This window comes from Lontra canadensis, unplaced genomic scaffold (genome assembly GCF_010015895.1).
Source record: "Lontra canadensis isolate GAN:19392208 unplaced genomic scaffold, GSC_riverotter_1.0 scaffold20, whole genome shotgun sequence".
Lineage (NCBI taxonomy): Eukaryota > Metazoa > Chordata > Mammalia > Carnivora > Mustelidae > Lontra > Lontra canadensis.
This window is the reverse complement of record NW_022631014.1, coordinates 21135398-21144220: the sequence shown is the minus strand read 5'-3', so window position 1 is coordinate 21144220 and position 8823 is coordinate 21135398. Positions and strand designations below refer to the sequence as shown.

Sequence of the window (8823 nt, the reverse complement as noted above, 5' to 3'; positions counted from 1 at the left end):
TTGGGTTTTGCGCTATTTGGCCCATACATACCTCTTCAGCTTCAAGTTATACCGTGTCCACTCCACATCTTCAATTTGTACCACCCACACTCCAGCTCTTTTATTCTTGCTACTGTGGCACTTTCCCCAGTTCCTTGATGCTGTAGGCTCTCTTCCAGCACAGTGTCTTTGCACATACCCTACCCTTCGCTTTACCTGAAACCTGAATTACTAAAAGCATTCTCCCTTAACATAAAAACTTTCTCTTTCTCTCTCCCTAGTTAACTATATCTATTCCTTTAGACCTCGGCTCAATTTTTACTAGTTCAAAATAGCTTTCCCTAATTTCCCAGATGAGATTTAATCTCAGCATTATAGCATTTAGCAATATGTGCATCTTTTCAGTACCAATTAACATAATTGTAATTTCCTATAGTTTGTGTGACTGTATGCCCATCTGTTTCGCTAGACTGTAAGCTGCATCAGGGTGATGTCTATTTTGCTCATTTCCTAAGTCATGTCCTGTAGTTAGAATTCAATAAATCTTTACTATTGAATTAATTTAACATGTGTTTACCATAATGTTCTCTCCCACTGCTGTCATATAATGTGGATAGTTACTCTGTTATGATAGAAGAGAGCAATAATTTGAAAAGATGGTGCTGTACTATCTGCACTGTGACAAAGGGCTTCCTGTGATGTACAGGAGTCTTTTCAATGGGCTCAAAGACCACAGGGTCTTTAATTTCCATGATGAAAATTATAGATTGCTTGATTAGCCTTTGTCATCACTTAAGGCCAAGAACAAGATTATGAAAAAGGGAGGAAATAATGACACAAAAACAGATTTACACACACTTCCTCCAAAACCTAACAAAATATACCAATACAGTTTAATAATGTACCTATATTACAAAACCACATATGATTCAACTTTTACTAATGAATCAATAATGTGAGAAGATCAAATCCTTAAAGACAAAGTAGAGTGCACACCTCACTAATAGCTTCATAAGGAAGGGTTGTGAACTGAGGAACTGCATTGGTGACACAGACGTAAAGAAGCTGAAAACCTCTTTGGAAAAAACAACCACCACAAAAATACCTACCATTGTGGATAATCGATGCCTCAAAGGATAAAGGAAAATTTGTTTAATTTGGCATTTATTTTCCCTGGCTAGGAGAAAGGCAGGAATGAGCACAGAGAAAGAACTAACCATTAAAAAATGATTAAATTAATCATTAAAACTAATCATTAAAACTAATCATTTAGATTATCCTCTGTTTCTCTGCTGCTGCAACCTCGATGTCTTAGCTACGTCCCGCTTTCTTGCGGCCTACAGGCTACTGCAGCACTAGGGTGTCAGTTGGTCCCACCCAGAAATTCAGTTCTGCTCTGCAAGGATATATAATACCTGATTGGTGTGTCCATTTAATACAAGAAAATGGAAACTGAACAGCCAGAGGAAACCTTCCCCAACACCGAAACCAATGGTGAATTTGGTAAACGCCCTGCAGAAGATATGGAAGAGGAACAAGCTTTTAAAAGATCTAGAAACACTGATGAGATGGTTGAATTACGCATTTTGCTTCAGAGGAAGAATGCTGGGGCAGTGATTGGAAAAGGAGGCAAGAATATGAAGGCTCTCCGTACAGACTACAATGCCAGTGTTTCAGTCCCAGACAGCAGTGGCCCCGAGCGCATATTGAGTATCAGTGCTGATATTGAAACAATTGGAGAAATTCTGAAGAAAATCATCCCTACCTTGGAAGAGGGCCTGCAGTTGCCATCACCCACTGCAACCAGCCAGCTCCCGCTCGAATCTGATGCTGTGGAATGCTTAAATTACCAACACTATAAAGGAAGTGACTTTGACTGCAAGTTGAGACTGCTGATTCATCAGAGTCTGTCAGGAGGAATTATTGGGGTCAAAGGTGCTAAAATCAAAGAACTTTGAGAGAATACACAGACAACAATCAAGCTTTTCCAGGAATGCTGTCCTCATTCCACTGACAGAGTCGTGCTTATTGGAGGAAAACCTGATAGGGTTGTAGAGTGCATCAAGATCATCCTTGATCTTATATCAGAGTCTCCCATCAAAGGACGTGCACAGCCTTATGATCCCAATTTTTACGATGAAACCTATGATTATGGTGGTTTTACAATGATGTTTGATGACCGCCCGTGGGCGCCCTGTGGGATTTCCCATGCGGGGAAGAGGTGGTTTTGACAGAATGCCTCCTGGCCACGTGGGCGTCCTATGCCTCCATCTAGAAGAGATTATGACGATATGAGCCCTTGTCGGGGACCTCCACCTCCTCCTCCTGGACGAGGTGGCCGGGGTGGTAGCAGAGCTCAGAATCTTCCTCTTCCTCCTCTACCACTACCTAGAGGAGGAGATCTAATGGCCTATGACAGAAGAGGAAGACCTGGAGACCGCTACGATGGCATGGTTGGTTTCAGTGCCGACGAGACTTGGGACTCTGCAATAGATACATGGAGCCCATCAGAATGGCAGATGGCTTATGAACCCCAGGGTGGCTCCGGATATATGCAGGGGATCGTGGCTCATATGGTGATCTTGGTGGACCTATTATTACTACACAAGTAACTATTCCCAAAGATTTGGCTGGATCTATTATTGGCAAAGGTGGTCAGCGGATTAAACAAATCCGTCATGAGTCAGGAGCTTCTATCAAAATTGACGAACCTCTAGAAGGGTCTGAAGATTGGATCATTACCATTACAGGAACACAGGACCAGATACAGAATGCACAGTATTTGCTGCAGAACAGTGTGAAGCAGTATTCTGGAAAGTTTTTCTAAGACTAGTGAAGAACTGAAGGAGTCCTGCATCTTTCTTTTTTTATCTGCTTCTGTTTAAAAAGCCAACATTCCTCTGCTTCATAGGTGTTCTGCATTTGAGGTGTAGTGAAATCTTTGCTGTTCACCAGATGTAATGTTTTAGTTCCTTAAAAACAGTGTGGGGGGGGGGAAGGGCGTGCAAAAACTAACATTGAAATTTTGAAACAGCAGCGGAGTGAGTGAATTTTAATTTTTGTTCATTGTTGGTGGTTTAAAAGAAAAAATTCCCCCCATGTAATTATTGTGAACACTTTGCTTTGTGGTCACTGTAACATTTTGGGGGGGTGGGACAGGGAGGAAAAGTAACAAAGTCCATTTGTCCCTGGCATCTATTCAGAGCAGTGTGCAGAATGTAATGCTCTTTTGTAAGAAACGTTTTATGACTTTTAAAATAAATTTAGTGAACCTAAAAAAAAAAAAAACTAATCATTTAAAAATGGGAAATGTTTTTTGAAAATCTCTTCCAATGACAATAAAGCATTCCATATCCATAACCCTAAAGCAAAGTCTCTGTTCTTTTTCCTTCTAGTCCTGCTCTGCTTCTCTTGGCAATCAAAGAGTGATAGAAAAGTAGACTTCAAATAAGACAAAAAGAAAGGAAGAAAGAAAGAAAAAGAAAGAAAGAAAGAAAGATAGATAGATAGATGATGGCACACGCAGGGACTGAACAAGATAAGAAATTAGTCAGGAAAGAATCACTCAAAATATATTTGAATAGATGGTCTGAGTAAAAATACCCATGTATTTTGTTATTTTCTAAGTAGAAATATTATAGACCATCATGTAATGACTTTGGTAAATAATAGCTAATTAGAAAAGTTTTAATACTCATCTACTTGGAAATATTTCAAAACTCTCTCTTGAGCAACTTCTGAATTGCAGAGAAAATCAAAATCCCAACTGTACACTACAAAAATAGCAATAATAAAGTCTTTAAATATTAAATTAAGCATTTAAACTCTATGAAAAGACATTGCAGAATGTTAAACACTTGCATTATTAAACAAAACAAAATGAATAACTTTTTTCAAAATCATTAAGAAAAAGAACAATGCAGTTGAAACAAAGAAAACGAATAAGAAAAAGGAAAAGCACAAACTAATGATTTAGTAAATAGGTAATAAAAAGAGCTTTGATATATAAATTTAGGAACTGATTTTTAAAATCTAGTAACATCTAGCTTGGGTTGACTGGGTGGCTCAGTCATTTATGCATCTACCTTTGCTCAGGTCATGATCCCGGGAGTCCCCCGTCATCCTTGCTGAGCAAGGAGCCTACTTCTTCCTCTGCCCCTCATTACACTTGTGCTCTCTTTCCCATTCTCTCTCTCTCTCTCTAATAAATAAATAATATCTTGAAAAGAATATAGTATTATACAGCTTTTTGAGATAGATTTTAGAAGGTAACCTAATCACACATTAGTAAAAAAAGCAAAGGAAAATAACTGTATCTTAAGAAATAGAGAAAATATACTATAAAACAACAATCAATTTTTACATACTGCTGATTTTTTTTATCTTGAAACTTTGCTGAATCCATTTATTAGTCCTAATTTTTAAAGAATTTTTTAAGATTTTATTTTGTGGGTGAGAGAGAGAACGTGCACATGCACTAGTGGGGGGCAGGGATGGTGCAGGGGAGCAGAAGGAGAAACAGACTCTATGCTCAGCAGGGATCCCAGTGTAGGACTTGATATCAGGACGCTGGGATCATGACCTGAGGCAAAGCCAGATACTTGACCAACTGAGCCACCCACATGCCCTCCTAACTTTTTTTTATAGAGCCTTTAGGATTTTATTTTTGAGTTGCACATAGATTTTTATTAAATTGAAACTGATGTGAGAAGATACTACAAAAAAAATGCCCTTCTAAAATCCATAGCTATCACTTTTTATAAATGTGTATTTTTCACATTTATATTTTTCATAATGAACTACAGCGGATACATAATGTTATATTAGTTTCAGGTGTACAAAATAGTGATTCGGTGAGTTGATATATTATGCTATACTTACCAAAGGTGTAGCTATCATTTATCTCCATACAACACTATTACAATACCATTGACTATATTCCCTATTCTTTATCTTTCGTCCCCATGACTTACTCATTCCTTAACTGGAAGCCTGTACCACTCCCACTCCCCTTCACCCATTTTCCCTATCCCCTCCCCTCTGGCAACCACCAGTTTGTTTTCTGTACTTATGGGTCTGTTTCTGAATTTGTTTATTTATTCATTTGTTTTGTTCTTTAAATTCCACACATAAGTGAAATCATATGGTATTTGTCTTTCACTGTCTAACATTTCATTTTAGAATAATACCCTCTAGGTCCAACCATTTTGTCACAAATGGCAAGATTTCATTCTTTTTTATGGCTAAATAATATTCCATTGAAGGGATATACCACATTTGGGTATACTTTTTAAAAAGATAAAAATTAATTAAATTAACTACAAAGGCTACTAAAATGCTCTAGAAAAATGTCCAATAGCCATTTCTGATTTATATTCTTAAAGAAATAGAAACAGATGGATAATTTTGACATTACTTCTCTCTCTGTCTCAATTGTTCACACACACACACACACACACACACACATGCACACACAAATGCACACATACAGACAATGCCTGGAAACATTTAAAAATGCCCAGGGATATCACTATGATTTATCAATATCATGACTATACCACTCAAAGCAATTAAGTAAGAGATAAAATAAGAGTTGAATATACAGATTGAAAGAGACAAAATTATTATTGTTTGAAGATATATGCCAGAAAATGTATAATGAGAGAAAACAAAAGAAAGAATATGAATCCAATAAAGTGTCTGGTTGCAGAATCAATGTATTTCATTTATACAAACAATAGCAAATTAGAGAATATAATGAGAGAAGAAGTTCCTTTCACATTAATGACCAGAAAAAATGTCATGGCTCTGAATGAAGTTAGTTTAAAAAAAAAAATACTATAGGAAGAAAAACTTAATACTTAACAACATCAAAGAAGGTTTGAACAGAGTAGAACATGTAACTGACTGGTGTTGGATAAGAAAACTCAAGATAACAAAGACCTCAGTACTCTCTGTCATGATTTTTACATTTCCATTTCAAATGTGTTTCTTAGTTCTTAGTTTATAGGAAGTTTATTAGTTTATACAAGCACAGAATAATATCAACTCACCAATAGTTTATAGTATATATCTGAGGTGTTGTGTGTGTGTGTGTGTGTGTGTGTGTGTGTAGTCAGAGGGTGGGCCTGGGAGAGAGAGGTGGGAGAGAGAAAAGACACTAAGGGCAGGCAGTAAGGGAAACAGACTTGGAAAATAATACAGTAAAATTGATAGGAAATTTTTTTAAAAAATTAGTGTGCAAGAAAGAAAGATGCCTACCAGATAATAGACCATAAAAAGCTTAATTTTTTTTTGTGTTCTGGCATTCAAAGACACATAAAAATCAATGAAATGACTTAACTATTTCACACAGACTTAAATAAATATTGGAATAAATATGTGATAAAGATAATAGTTTAGACAAATGATGTGACCCACTGTGTTTGGGAAAAGAGGAAAAAAATGCTGAATCCTTCTCTCTTTATACTACAATAGCAGTCTAATGGAAGTTTTAAATATAATAATGTATTTAAAAATTCCAAAAAAAAGCATAAGTGGTTGTTTGTATCTTACTTGAAGAAGAAGGCATTACTAATTACAACACGAATTCCAAAAAAAGAATTTGAAGCAAATATTAAAAACAATGATACTAAAGATAGATTTTATTGACAGATAATGAAAAACTAAAGGTATAATTTACAAATATTTTATATTTATATAATTACAAATAAAATATATTTCAAAGAACTTTCAGCAATATTAATAAACAGAGGCATCACATTGGAAAAAAACTCAAATAAGAAAATCCAGTACACTGAAAAAGAAATACAAATGATGAGAAAATATACTAAATTTTATTAAGAACCAAATGCAAATAAAACAACTAGACACAATGTTCATCTGCAAGTTTTTTTTTTAATTTGCAAAAAATAAATTTTAATCCATTTCATAGGCATTGAGTAGGGTCATTTTTGAGACAAGAGGGAAAATGTTTGACTATAGACGTGGTATTTGATTATAATACAGAATTGTTCATTTTATTGAGTTTGACAATGATGCAGTGGTTGCATAAAGAAGTGTCCTTATAAGTTATGAATAGAAACTGAAATAATGAGGGATAAACATGATGCCATAATTTTATTAAACACTTCAGAAAGAAGACATGAAGCAAAAGCATATCCAAATATTAATGTCATCTGTCTGATGAGTACATTATGCTATTTTCCCCACTTACATGTCTTCGAAATTGTTCATAGTAGAAGATTAAATAAAATAACTTACTATATGGGCCAGTATGTGAAGAAGAAGTAGGCAGCCTCTTCTACCTAGAGGTCAAACTAAAATTGGGTGCCCATTTTTAGTTATCTCGGTAGATGGCTTAGGAGCTCTTGATACTGCCGGCCATTCATAACACTCTGCTTCCCCCGCCCCTGGGACAGCCCCTCCTCCCTCCTCTGAATATTTCTTCTCCTTCCCCTCTGCACATACATCCTTTCTTACTGGCCATTAGCTCCTGTAATTTCTTAAGGCACAGTGCTGGATTCTCCTCCACTGTCCCTCTAAAGTCTCTGGAAACCTGTCTTCTTACCCTACTTCAGTTACACCTATACACAAAAAGTTCTCATCCATGCAGTGGTTGCAAGCACTGGCCTAGAACATCTAACTGTCTTGTGAAGGATTGAAGGGTTACTAGGGTTACTAGGAATATAGATATACATATACATATAACTCCATATAATCTATCTGTATATATTCATATCTATATAGATATATAGATCCATATCCATATATATGTGTGTGTTTGTATATATGTGTGTGTGTGTATATATATATGTGTGTGTGTGTGTATATATATATATATACTTTTACAATATATATTTTACAATCCTTTTATATGTTGCTATTGCTAACCCCGTTTAACAGATGAGGAAATAGAGACCTAAAGAGGCCTCTAATCCTACAGCTAGTGAATATATGTATACTTAATTCTCTAAACAAGTTTGTATTGCTACTACTGCTATTCCTGTGTGTGTACACATATATGCATATATAGTATATACACATGTATAGTGCTTATAACAGTGCCTGAAGTCTAATGAGTTCAATTAGTGAGAGCTATTATCATTGCCAAACATGTACCTCTAAGCCTTATTTTCATATAATTTGGTGGCTACTTGGAATCTCCAAAGACATCTATGTGCATTTCCAAACTTAGTTTTTGACCTTGCACCTGAACTGGGTCCTCTTTTGATGTTCCTTATACCAGTAAACAGTGTTAGTATCCATTTTGTTACACAAAGAAGAATCTAGCATGTTAATTTTCTGTTTCTTGCGTAACAAAGTACCACAAACTTGGTGGCTTAAAAGAGCACAAATTTAAATGGAATACTCTGCAGCCATCAAAAGAAATGAAATTTTGCCATTTGCAATGATGTGGATGGAACAAGAGGGTATTATGCTGAGCGAAATAAGTCAATCAGAGAAAGACAATTATCATATGATCTCCCTGATATGAGGAATTTGAGAGGGAGAGTGGGGGCTTTGGGGGGTAGGGAAGGAAAAAATGAAACAAGGTGGGATCAGGAGGGAGAAAAACCATAAGAGACTCTTAATCTCACAAAACAAACTGAGGGTTGCTGGGAGGAGGGGGGTAAGGAGAGGGTGGCTGGTTATAGACATTGGGGAAGGTATGTGCTATGGTGAGTGCTATGAAATGTATAAGCCTGACAATTCATAGACCGCTACCCCTGGGGCAAATAATACATTATATGTTAATAAAAATAATTAATAAAAAATAATTTTTAAGAAGAGCACAGATTTATTATCTTGTAATCCTTAAGATCAGTATCTGAAATGGGTCTC

At 36.0% G+C, this 8823-nt stretch overlaps 1 pseudogene; it reads left to right on the top strand.

Moving 5' to 3' along the window:
- The first annotated feature begins 1288 nt into the window (after positions 1-1288).
- On the top strand, positions 1289-3267 carry LOC116869777 (annotated as a pseudogene).
- Positions 3268-8823: the final 5556 nt, after the last annotated feature.